The 13,209-nt window shown below is 33.0% G+C and overlaps 2 pseudogenes; both read left to right on the top strand.

Annotated features, from left to right (window-relative positions):
- Positions 1–5,432: 5,432 nt before the first annotated feature.
- LOC125602721 lies at positions 5,433–6,918 on the top strand (annotated as a pseudogene).
- Positions 6,919–7,837: 919 nt separating this feature from the next.
- Positions 7,838–8,587, top strand: LOC125602720 (annotated as a pseudogene).
- Positions 8,588–13,209: the final 4,622 nt, after the last annotated feature.

The raw sequence follows: 13,209 nt of genomic DNA, 5'->3' as shown, positions 1-13,209 counted from the left end.
AGGTAATTGTAAATTATATATATACATATGTTATGAAATGTTATTAATTTGATTCCTTTTAAAATATACAGCTATCGGAGCATTTTTCAGAGATCTTAGCACACGTACGTTCAAAGAAGAAGTCATCGAACAACTTCATCAGAACATTCCGATCATATTGTGCAACCTGGAGAAGATATTTCTCCTTCATTTTTTGACGTCATGGAGCATCTAGTTGTCCACCTACCGTATGAAGCATTGCTTCGTGGACCTGTTCACAACGGATGGATGTATCCGTATGAGCGACAGATGAAACATTTGAAGGGGAAAGCAAGAAATCTTGCAAAGGTAGAGGGTTCAATAGTTGCGGGAGTTTGACAGCCGAAACATCTAACTTCACATCATACTACTTTGCTCCAACTGTTCGTACGAGAAAAAGAGTTCCTAGGAGATATGATGATGGTGGGAGTACCGACATCATATCCAATTGATGGTGTGTGTTCCTGACATTTTCTGCAAATTGGACGGTTTGGTGGTAAAACGAAAGAAGTATGGTGGTCATGTGAAGAAGATAAACATAGTGCCCACACTTATATTCTGCTCAACAGCGAGGATGCAATGACCCGTTACTTTGAAAGGTAAATATTTTTGTGAATGATAATTATATGAATTGAAGTTAATTATGTATGATTTGATTATTTGTTCAATTTGCAGGATGTGTTTGTATCTCAAGTTGAAGAAGCAATACCAGGAATATCTGCAACTGATGTGGATACACGTAAAGATAAGCACTTTGTCAAGTGGTTAAAATCACAAGTAATATATCTCATACTATTATATTAATTAAGTAAGTGTTTAAGAATATATATATGTTTTGCAGGTTGATTATGACGATCCTTATTATCCCGTATGGTTTCACGAATTGGTTCAAGGTCCAGTTGCAAAGGTCACCACATCACCAATGTACACACGAGGATTTACCTTTCACACATACGAATATGGGAGACATCGGGCAACGAGTAACTACGGAATATGTGTGAAAGGTGAAACAGACTTTTACGGGATATTGCAGGAGATTATTGAAGTAGAATTTCCGGGTTATTGAAGCTAAAATGCGTCCTCTTCAAATGTGAATGGTTCGATCCTGTTGTGAACCGAGGGATTCGGTATAACAAATTTGGTGTTGTGGATGTCAATTTTGGGAGAAGATACAAAAATTTGAGCCTTTCATTTTAGCTTCACAAGCCGAGCAAGTTAGCTTCCTTCCTTATCCTCGGCTTCGAACTTCCGGGATAAACTGGGTAACTGCTATCAAAATTACACCTCGTGGATGCATTGTCGTTGGAGAAGAACCGCCCTTGCAAGAAGAAGACGCTATCACTGAAGTTGAGGTACCAGAACAACCAACTGATGAAATTCTTTTGATCGACCCGCAAAACTTTCAATATGAAGATATTCCCGAAGATGCGACAGATGAAGCACGTGAAGACGAGTTCGATAGAAGCGACGATGATGATTGTAATGATAGTGATGAGAACGAAAACGATTTAGAGTGATGTAATAGTGATGAGAACGAAAACGATTTAGAGTGATGTAATATATGTATCAAATGTTGGATTTCTCTATTGTAAAAATTTAAAAGAAAGAGTAAGAAGTAGTATGAAATAAGATGATGTGATGTTAGATGATATGTGACTTTGGGGTTTAGGGATTTCGTGTTTAGGGTTAAGCGTCGTAAAATCGATGTAAAATAACACGAAGACGTAATTTCGTCGTAAATGGAAAAACGCGGGCCTGGTAATTTCGTCGTAAATCGAAAAACACGGGCCTGGTAATTTCGTCGTAAATGGAAAAACGCGGGCCTGGTAAATTCGTCGTAAATGGAAAAAAACGCGGGCTGGTAAATTCGTCGTAAATTTACGTCGCTTTTACGACGAATCCTAATATAAAGGAGACGCCGAGAGCGAGGCTGCCTCGCTCATTCCTCCCAAATCCTTTGCTCTCTCTAAGGTAAACCTCTCTTCTCTCTTTTTTTTTTTTTTTAAATTAGTTTAGGTGATTAGTTAGGTAGCGGAATTAGTTTAGGTGATTAGTTAGGTAACGGTAATTAGTTTAGGTGATTAGTTAGGTAACGGAATAATTTAATGTCATAATTGATTAAATTTATTTTAATTTTTTAGATGGCTCCTAGAAGAAAATCAGCAGCACCTAGTTATAGAGATTGTTTGGCGACGATGGTTCCGGTACATCTTCTTCCGGTCCATCGTCTTCGGTCCATCATCCTCCACCGCAGTTCCAGACTCTCAGCCTTCTCAGAGAGTTGCTTGGAGTCCTCCTCCACCGATGCCTCCCACCGCAGATGCCTCCACCTCCTCCTCCAGCGGCTGCACCTCAGCCTATCCCAGAAGGTGCAGTTCATCCGGATCTGCGTGTGCCTTCATATGCCCCATTCGCGAGATATACGGTGGAGGATTTGCTTGCCCAGCCTGGACAGGAGGGTTTGGATGTTCTAGACCCCGATAAACCCCCAGAAACTTATTGGTAAGTTATAAATTTTTACATTAAAATTTAAAAATTATATTTTTATTTCTAACGGTTAAATTGTTTTCCTTTCAGGTTTGGGGCTAACAACCGTGTTGGCCGGAGCGTTTCGAAAACGATTAAGGGTTACTACGACGGGGCATATCCGAACTGGAGCAAGACTCCAAATCACGTTAAGATCACTTGGTTTAAAATGTTTGCGGTAAGATTTTTAAATTTAATTAAATTTTCATTTTTAAATATGTATTTTTTTAAATATTATTATTAATTGTAATTTCTTCAAAATTTTAATTTGTTTCAGCAAAAGTGGCATGGTCTTTGGGAATCACCGAGATGGTGAAGGCGAAATTGTTGCAAAAGCAAAGGTCCGCCTCTGCAACACAGTCTCTGATTGGAAGGACAAGTGGGAGCTCGACGGGTATGAGGGAAAGCCCACTGAGCTCACGAAGGATGTGTGGGATGGCCTCATCGCCTATTGGAAGCACCCCTCTTCGATCAAAAGGCCAATTCGTGCTCGGCTTCTCGAAGAACGAAGGATAAAGATGGTAATTTCCCATGCTTCACAGAACCGGCCAAAAACCACATGCATGCATCCATCTAGAAGTTGTAAGTTTTGTTTTAAATATTTATTTTAAAATATTCAATTAATATAATTTTTAATAATTTTTTTTGTAGTTGGAGAAGACGGGAGTCTTACCATCTCTGTCTGACCTATTCAAGATGACTCACGCCACATCCGACGGAGTTTTGTGGATCCTGCATCTGAGAAACTCGCTCAAGCAGTGGCTACTCGGATTGAAGAACGGGAGACGCAACTAACTCAGGAGTCTCCCGATGGATTACCCGTCACATGTCCACGAAGAAGCGGACAGAATCTTCGAAGATGTAGTACAACTAAAAATTGTGTTTACATTATTATAATAACTATATTAATATATGTTTTAATTTTATAGCTGGCTCCTAGAAAGAAGGGACGAATAGTCGGTATAGGCTCTGTTAACGAAGTTGCAAGGGCAACTTCGTCATACACTTCGAGACGGGATGAAGAGACTTCTCAGATGAAAGCTCGAATGGATAGCCAGCAGGTTCGTTTAGACTCTCTTGAGGATTTGCTAGACGTGATGGCCGTGGGAAATCCGCTTATGCAGAGAATGTTGAGTGACAGACGAGCCGCTCTTGGGTTGCCAGTACGAGATCCCCAAGAGTCCGATCCAACCCGTCAACAGCCGAGCAACCCTACCGACTACTTCGATGATATGTAGTTTTTTAATATTTCGGTTTGTATTATGAATTTAAATATTATGACTTTTAAATGCTTTTTAATATGTTTTTTTTATTTTCATATTTGTTTTAAAATAATAAATAAAAAATATTTAAAATCCGAATTTTAAAAAATTCAAATATATATTATAAAATTAAATATATTTGAGGTTAAAAAATATTCAAAATCTATATTATAAAACGAAACGTCGATGTAAACTCGACGTAAATATTTACGACTGATTACCGTCGAAACATTTACGTGGAGTTTACATCGAAATATTTACGAGGGTTTTACATCGAAATGTTTACGTGTTCGTTACAACGAAAATATTTACGTCTGCTTTACATTGAATCCATTACGTTGAGTTTACCACGAATTATTACGTTCGTTTACGACGAAACTATGGTCTGCGCTTTACGAGGAAATATTTCGTCGTAAAGTAACAAGTCATTTACGACGAAACTTCGGTTACGACGGGCGTTTATGACGAAACGTGTTTCGAGGGGTTATTTCATCGTAACACCCCGTTTATGACGAAGGTACAACGTATATTGCCCTCCTAAAAAATATGTTTTCTTGTAGTGGATGCAAATATATCGGTGATATAATGATGATAGGCAGTTGGGTTGTTCCCTATTAATAATACTGATAATTTTGATTAATTAATGTAAGTATAAAATAAGACGTATTATTTTTTTAGTGAATATGTCCAACAACCTTGTTAAGTAGATTTTTTAGAATTCCTTCCATTTTAATAGTATAGATAAGAAAAAATAATTATCATTTGTGAATGGTGACTCTTTTTTTTATGAAAAAAAAAATCTTTTTTTTATTCTTGATCATGGTCGGAGCCCAAAAAGTTTAGCCCTGATTGACTTTATATTTTCGGTTTGCAGGATTTAAAAATCTATGCAATTTCATTTTCAATTAGGCCATTTAATTTCTAATCATTCTAAAATGGTAAGCATGAAGTACATGGAAAATGAGGAATAAGTTTATTTAAAATAATAAAAAAATTCCTCATGTTACGAACCAAGGGGACTACAGAGAAGATTATGGATGGAAGCAGTAGTAAAGCAACTACAAATAATAATTACTATTATTGAAGAATTTTGTTTTGGATGCTATGGAAATGCAACCCTAATTTCACCACAAAGAGGTGAAAGACAATTATTCATAATTATTCTTCCATTGAAGACACTCATTCACTATTAGAATATGAAGCAATAGCCTTACGACCGCCATCCTTGAGAATTGAGATGTCAGATGTACAAACTAAAGTCTAAACCAGCAATTTTTGAAGAGGATGCCAACGTATTGTCTGATACCCTTAAGTCTGTTGGAATAGAGAAACCCCAAGACAATTAAACTAGTACTATCAAGCCAATAATAAGGTGTGATGTGATGATGATGCCTCAGTTACCACTCATGTGATAGACATCTGCACCTAAAGTTCATGTGAGAATAAGTTTTTTCATGTACATAGGAAGTTTTTTGCGGAAGTAGATCGTTTAGAAAAGACTTCTAGGATAAGTATGTAATATAGGGGACTTCATATCTGTTACCTGTTTTGCTACGGAACAAACTTCATTACTGGTAAAAAAAGAAAAAAATAAAAGAAAGAAAAGGTCGGTCAAAGGATAGAGCGCAAGAGAAAACGCAAAACAATTTGACACTTGTTATTTTAGTGACATGTGTCAAATACGTGCCGCCAGCTGTGTTTACTGGCCCTATAAATTTGCAATGTAGACATATGCGAAAGATGAGAACGACGAGACTTCGAAAATTTCAGACAAAACAAAAATATTTTCAAAAAGCTAAATTGAGAAGAAAATTGTTTCTCTGATTGATGAATATGGCGGCTATGCAACTGTCGAGCACAGCTTCTTGCGGTCTTTAGAGCTTTCCCTGAGAGCCGAGCTCCTCCCAGAACTCCTGCGGTGGTGATTGGTCGGAAAACACTCTCGTGTCATTTTTGCTCATCGGTCAATAACCATTCTAAGGTAATTATAACATATACACATATAAAACAAATCGATGCATCATCGGTGACTAGTTATGATTCCCATTTTCTATACGATTTTTTTCACAGAATTTTTCTATATCTAAGTTGTGTGATATGTAATTTTCTATAAATTTTGTATGTAAATATATATTGGAATTTAGGAATTTTTAAAAAGTGTAAGAGTATCAGTGTTATTTTAAATATATGGTTACACAACAATTAGGTTAACTTGTGTCACAAGGAATGAAGGTTTTATTTTTTGAATAAGGCTTTACGCAAGAAATCAAGTTGAAGATACTTTAACGGCTAATCAGTAGTTATGATTTTATTCCCCCTTCGTTTATCAGACATATCTTTGAGTTCTCCTTATAACACAAGGTGGGTGAAACTTGAAACTTGAAACTTGAAAGAAGTGATTGTTGTTTTACAGGAAGAAAGAAGGAAGAAACGATCCAGTAGAGAAAGCAAGAGACTCAAGGGCTGATTTGGAATTTCAAGGAAATGGAGAGAAGAATCTGGGCGGAAGACTTAGAGGCTTGCAAAGAGCAAGCTCAGGACAAAGCGAGAAAGAATGAAAGAAAGACTAAGGACAAAGCTTATGATGTGAAAGAGAAGACGAGAGGTTATGCGGAAGAGACTAAGGATAAAGTGAATGAAGGAGCGAGTAGAGCAGCTGATAAAGCTTACGAGACGAAAGAGAAGGCCAAGGACAAAGCTTATGATGTGAAAGAGAAGACGAAAGATAAAGCGGAAGAGACAAAAGATAGAGCCAAGGATATGCAGAGGATTCAAAGAGAAATCAGAGGATTGGCTCAGGGGTTTAAGAAAAGGCCCAAGATGTTGGGGAAAAGACTATGGAGAAGATGAAAGATGAGCGTGGGAGACGGCTAAAGCACAGCTCAGAAGGTCACAGAGGCAGTGGTTGGGTCCGGTGAGGAGGCGGATAGGGAACGGCATGATGTTGACAAGGGCGTGGAAGATTTGTCGAAAAAAGCTAAGGAAAATTGGAAAGACGATGATGATGATCTAAAGGGGTTCTAAGATCATCAATATATATATATATATATATAGATATACACTAGTCAAAAGTGTTCCTCTTTGTGTTTGAAGTTTTCTGTTTCAGAACTTTGACAGTTTTTCAGATTTTTACAGTCGCTTTCCTAGGTTGAGATTGATCTGTGAAGAATATCATGTGATCGTCAAAGACTTAAGTCTAAATCTTACTTAATAGAAGGAGTCATGAATAAGAGATAATAATCTTCGACTGTTATACATGTTTACTTCACTTTGACTGTTGATACATTTTTACTTCACACTCAAGTAAAGAAACTTCAAGTGTGGTTAGTTCTGTTGGTTTTGGTTCCAGATTTAAGAGAAAAATATACCTCTAAAGTGTTGAATTTTTCTATTTTATGTCCTAAATTGTCTATGACTACCTAAATTTCAGAATTGGCCGTGCCGCCTTGGTTCTGTAAAACTCTATTTTGCTCAGTTTAGGACTAACATTTCACGTTTGTTTTCGCCGTCTCGTGCTGGAGACATGTTTTTAGAAGCGTGAGAACTTCCTAATTTAAGTTGAGGGCATAGAGGAATGTGTTGCAATAAAAAAAATATTTTGTTATAATAAAAATAACGGCAGGCTTTAAGTTGTGTACGCAAAGATATATGTAAAGAAAGAAATCGAAACAAAAAACTATTTTTGACATTGAAAGCTTCAGTCTCACTTATCTCCAAAAGAAACGGACAAATTTTTGCAAGAGACCAGCTCGCGAATTTGCAATTTGATTTGATTGTCACGGTCCAAAGTTGTTAAGACTGGTCAGTTAAACCGGTGGATAACAACTGATTTGTTTTCAGTTGTATCACCGGTTATCTCGGTTCAATTCTTGGAGGAAAACTATACATATAAAACACACATTGTTATGGTTTACTTCTCGTATTTATACATTTCAATAAACCAAAGGGATGAACCCAATCTCTTTGGCCGGACCTATTCAAATAACACAAAACCAGATCGGGTTATGTAATTAAAGGAGGGACGTGAACAGATGATCTCTCTAAGCAAAATAAAAAATGGGTGTACTGAAAACCTCTGGGACGACGTCGTGGCTGGTCCTCAACCTGAAGCCCGTGGCCGTGGCCATCTCAGGCGAATCTCCACCGGTTTGACTAGCCTGAACAATACGAAAGGTAAACTGAAACATTTAAAAATTTGAGTATCATATTATGTTGTTCTCTAATCTCTTGGTATAAACAATACTACCGGTTTAACTAGCTTGAACAATACACTTAAATATACAATGATTCTTAGAAGCAACAATGTGGGCGGATCAGCGTCTCTACCAGCGAGTCCGACTACCCGGCCACACCAGGATCTGGCCGGAAAGTGGATGTGTGGAGAAGTGTATTTCATCCAGCAAGTAATGTGACCACAAGGGAGATTGGTGCTAATGTCTTTGATAAACCTTCTCATCCTAATCTCCCACGGTTTATGACTGGTAAGTAAATATAAACACTTCATAAAAAAAAATTCAGTTTGTTAGTGATCTTGATTTCTTTGTAACAAAGAATTAACATTGCAATCTTTGGTAGATTCCATAAACAGTTGGTTTCGGTTTGATTACGTACAAACATGACAGATTGGACCTTGTGGTGGTTATGTTGTTGCATGACAGGTTGTACAGCAGCGAAACCAGGAGCAAGCACCGTTAAAGCGTGCTGTCATCGACGGATCGTCAAATTAAAATAAGTCAAGATCTCATAAAATTAAGTGGTTACTATTATTTCAAGATGATTAATAATCATAAGTTGGCTGTAATCGGTGTTAAAATGAATACTAGCTTCTGATTTGCTTTGAAAAACGCGGGACTGCGGGATTGTTTTTGTGTCGACAAAAATAATTATTAAGGAATTTTTTTTTTTAATAATTTATAATTTAAATATATATCAATATTATTAATTCAGGATCATCCTATCTTTTGCCCCTACAAACTACCTGGAATATTACTTTTTTTTGCCACTGGACTTACATAAAAAAAAAAACAATTTTTGTATAACTGTATCCATTAGAAACCACGATTTATCTAAGCTAAAAAACAGTTACGTTTTCCTGGTCATGGATATAAAATTTTAAAACAGAGCCCATTAAATATCTGAACAAACCCAATATATGTTTTTTCTCATTCATGGCAAACAAAATATATGTTTCAAACGAAAAAAAATTACAATATTTTTATAAAGAAAATACACCATTTGAATAAATAAATAAATAATACAAAATATATATAAATAATTAAAATAATGGAGTTAAGATAATTAGATGAAACTTCTATTCTATTAAATTAAAACAAAAATATACCCGGAATCTAGTTTTATGTTTAAATTTGTGTAATCATTTAATTAGTTGTTTATAGGTGTACTAAATCTTAGAATGTAAAGAGAATTCTTATGCGCACCGTGCCATATTAAGTTTAGATATAAATCATTGTAATGAGAATAATTTATTAGAAGCGTCAGTTTTACTAAATAACTAGGTGTTTTGCCCGCACATACGGACATAATCATCTTAAGAATACTTATTATTTTATGTTTATTAATACTAAAATCAGCATAATAAAACTCTAATAGTGAACATGGAAGGAAAAAAAAATTATGGTGAATTCTTTGTTCCTCAAAATTTATACCAATTATGTCGAAATTTTTAATCAATTATTGAAAAATAGATTCCATTTTTTCCTTCTAAATTCCCCATGGAGGAATGAATTTATAAGAAACATTATTTTCCCTATGCAATTTTGATAAGGAACAAATTGAACAATTTTTTTTTTTTGCAATTTCTCAAATGAAATTTTATTTTTTATTTGTTCATTTTTTTATTGTTTTAGTGGTCAACTGAAGCTATAGTGTTTCACGGATTAAATTTAAACATGTTTAAAGTAAAAGCAAGAAAAATTGTTTTGAACTCAGTCACAAGTTAAATTACTATTTATGATTTTAAATAGTTAATCAAATCAAACATCAAATTATTTACATATGTCAAAAAACGTTCAGCAAACTATGTATCTTATTATTATGTTAACAAATTTACAACACTCATATATTAGAAATAGCTTAGAAATATCTTATATAAATATTTTTGTGTCTAATATTTAATTATAAATGTTTTTATATTTTAATTTTAACTTATAAGAAAATAAAAATATTGTTCTCAGATAGCAACATAATATATATAAAACCTCTTTAATTTTTAATATTTCACAATTTTATTATATTAGTTTTATAATTAATAATATATAAATGTAAATTTAATATATTAAAAAAAATTAAGTATTTTTATATATTTATTAGAATCCTAAGTGATTCCAAAAACCCTACCCGACCCACCTCTCAACTCTAAACCTAAGTCTAGATTAATAACTCTTAGGGTATAAATATTTTATACCCTTATTAAAAGTGAAAGTAAAAGTGGTTAGTGTAAATATGAAAAGTGATACTATGAATGTGGTATTTGCGAAAATTTCCCAAAAACAATCACATATCCCAATTGGTTTGTACTCAAAAGTCTCTTAATTTTTTTGAAGTTTTGGAAAAAAAAAAATATGATACAATTCCATAACTTTACTTGATCTATCTTATACTTTTAAGGTTTGTTAACTTATTTTCCACATGATTTTGGAAAAGTATATATGAAATGTATTTACGAAATTGAAGATTTTATTGTAAACCGGCAATGTCATATAACATAAATAAGTAATACAAATAAGGTAATTGTATTAATTATGTGGTACAACTAATTTTTTTTTATTTCACTACCAAAGTACCAAAGTACAAACTAGCACAAACTGATACAACTGAAAAACTAGTACAACTAGTATCGTTGGTATAACTAGAAAACTGGTACAACTACTGATTTATTAGTATTACTTTAAATGTCATAACGTTTTTTAAATGTGTATCATGTTTTAATGTTTAAACTTGTGGTTGAACACTAACATCGAGTAGTTGTACTAGTTGTCCATTCATATCATATCATTATCACTTTATTTGTTTATGGCAAATATCTTTTAATCAAAAGTATTATGATATACTGAGTGGACCTTGTTAATTTAAAAAATATAAGAATAAAAATCTATTTGAAATCATATATGATGAAAATACAACAAAAACATTGATATGCCATCTTTCATTTCAAAAATACATCAGGTTTTTTTTGTATATGTGTTTACAAGTTGCATCAGGTTTATTTTGTATATGTTTACAATTTGTCTAATCTTATCTTATTTTTATTTCCATGTGAAGAAAAAGACTTTGAGGCGGAAGCCTACCACTCAATGCTAAAACAACACAACTCACCGAGCAAGCAATATGCTGATATGCTTGATGTACTAGCCAATCAACTCAACGTGTTGCTACAATTAAACCAGTTGGACTATTACTATCCGTAGTTCAAACACCAAACATGAATGGTTATGTATCCTTTTGAACTCATGTTGGCTTTTTTATCGTTTTTGGAGTATACTCTTTCCCATCCTCTTCTACTGCAATCTTTTCCGGTTCAAAAGTTGCCTTCTTTGGCTTCGAGAGTAAAAAAAGATGAAGATATTTTTCTTTTGTAAATGGTACACAACTAGTACAACTCGTACAGTTGGTAACAAATTAAATCAAATAATAATATCATAAAATAAAATTTAACATATTTTGAAAAATCATACAGCGGGAGATTATACCAAATTCTACATCATCCTCTTCTATAACATCATTCACACGCTAAAAACAAAAACTTAATATAACCATATTAATTGTAAAGTGTTCTAGTTATACACACTCTAATTATACTAGTTATACTAGTATATTTGTTGTAGTTTGTACTAGTTATACACTTTCTAGTACTAGTTATAGTTGTCTAGTAATACTCTGTCTTCTTCATTGTCGGAAATTTTGTACATTGAAGACGAGTTTCAATTTATATCTGGGAAATGGATTGAGAATGATGAGGAATCGATCTATTTGGGATAAGAACGAAATTCCGTAAGGGTTGAAGAATTTTTTCGATTTCGATTTGGATTATGGGATGGAGAAATTTTGATGAAAATGAAAAATCTAAAATCTGGGTTCTTAAGGTTGTGAATCAGGATGAAGTAGAAGTAGATGAAAACTGAGAAATATATGATGGATTAGATGAATGGACACTTAAATTTCAATTTCAATTAGACTTTTGAGAAATCTATACTAATATAAAAGGGACTAATCGAGGCTCCAGAGAGCGTCCACCACATCGTTTTAAGAAATACTCTTCGAAAAGAAGCTACGTGGCATGACTATTATTATTACCTTATTACATTAAATCATATTGCCATATTACACATGATTACCATATATAATTAAATCATAGGAAAATATAAGTATATATACATTTAAATATGTAAATATATAATATACGAATTATATATACAAGAATAAGTAAATACACAATTTAAAAATATATAATATACGAAAATAAAAATTAATAAGGCTCCGACTGGTGACCTTTTCGGGAACACGAGGAACGAATAGGAAAGGAACGTATAGAAATAAAATCTATACGAATAAAAAGACTAATCGAGGCTCAGAGAGCGTCCACATCGTTTAGAAATTCTCTTCGAAAAGAAGTTAAATGGCATGACTACATTATTACCTTATTACCTTAATATAAATCATATGTCATATTACACATGATTACCATATATACATAAAATCATAGGAAAATATGAGTATATATACATCTAAATATGTAAATATATAATATACAAATTATATATACAATAACAAGTAAATACACAATTTAAAAATATATAATATACGAAAATAAAAATTAATAAAGTAAAACATAAGATAAAAAAATAGAAAAAGTACATTAAGCATTAAACATTTATATTAAAATGTAAATACCAATCTAAAAAATAGAAAAAGTACATTAAGCCTTAAACATATATTTTAAATGTAAAATATAGATATTAAGTAAATATATATATATGAAAAAATAATATAGTAAATTCATAATATAAAATTGGAAAAGGTACATGAAGCATTAAACATCTATCTGTAAAAAACAAAAAAAAAATGGAAATAATACATTAGACATCTATCATAAAAAGTAAAAATTAAATACATTTAAATATGTAAATATATAAAAAGTAATAATAAGTAAGTACACAATTTAAAAGTGAAAATACAATATTAAAAAGTAATATACAAAAAGGGATTAATCGAGGCTCCAGGGAGCGTCTACATCGTTTTAAAAATCCTTTTCGAAAAGAAGCCACGTGGCTGGCATGACTATATTATTACCTTATTACATAAATCATATTACCATATACACATGATTACCATATATACATTAAGTCATAAGAAAATATAAGTATATATACATTTAAATATGTAA

Source organism: Brassica napus, unplaced genomic scaffold (assembly GCF_020379485.1).
Source record: "Brassica napus cultivar Da-Ae unplaced genomic scaffold, Da-Ae ScsIHWf_2959;HRSCAF=3745, whole genome shotgun sequence".
In the NCBI taxonomy this organism is placed as follows: domain Eukaryota; kingdom Viridiplantae; phylum Streptophyta; class Magnoliopsida; order Brassicales; family Brassicaceae; genus Brassica; species Brassica napus.
Note: the sequence above shows the minus strand (reverse complement) of the source record. Positions and strands in the feature narration are given on the sequence as shown.